Source organism: Colossoma macropomum, unplaced genomic scaffold (genome assembly GCF_904425465.1).
Source record: "Colossoma macropomum unplaced genomic scaffold, Colossoma_macropomum, whole genome shotgun sequence".
Lineage (NCBI taxonomy): Eukaryota > Metazoa > Chordata > Actinopteri > Characiformes > Serrasalmidae > Colossoma > Colossoma macropomum.
Window position 1 is genome coordinate 3,474,252 of NW_023494785.1, and position 219 is coordinate 3,474,470.

Genomic DNA, 219 nt, shown 5'->3' on the forward strand with positions numbered 1-219 from the left:
CTGCCTATCTGTCTGTCTGTCTGTCTGTCTATCTATCTATCTGTCTGTCTGTCTGTCTGTCTGTCTATCTATCTGTCTGTCTGTCTGTATGTCTATCTATCTGTCTGTCTGTCTGTTCATCTGTCTATCTATCTATCTATCTGTCTGTCTGTCTGTCTACCTATCTATCTATCTAACTGTCTGTCTGTCCATCTATTTATCTATCTATCTGTCTGTCTG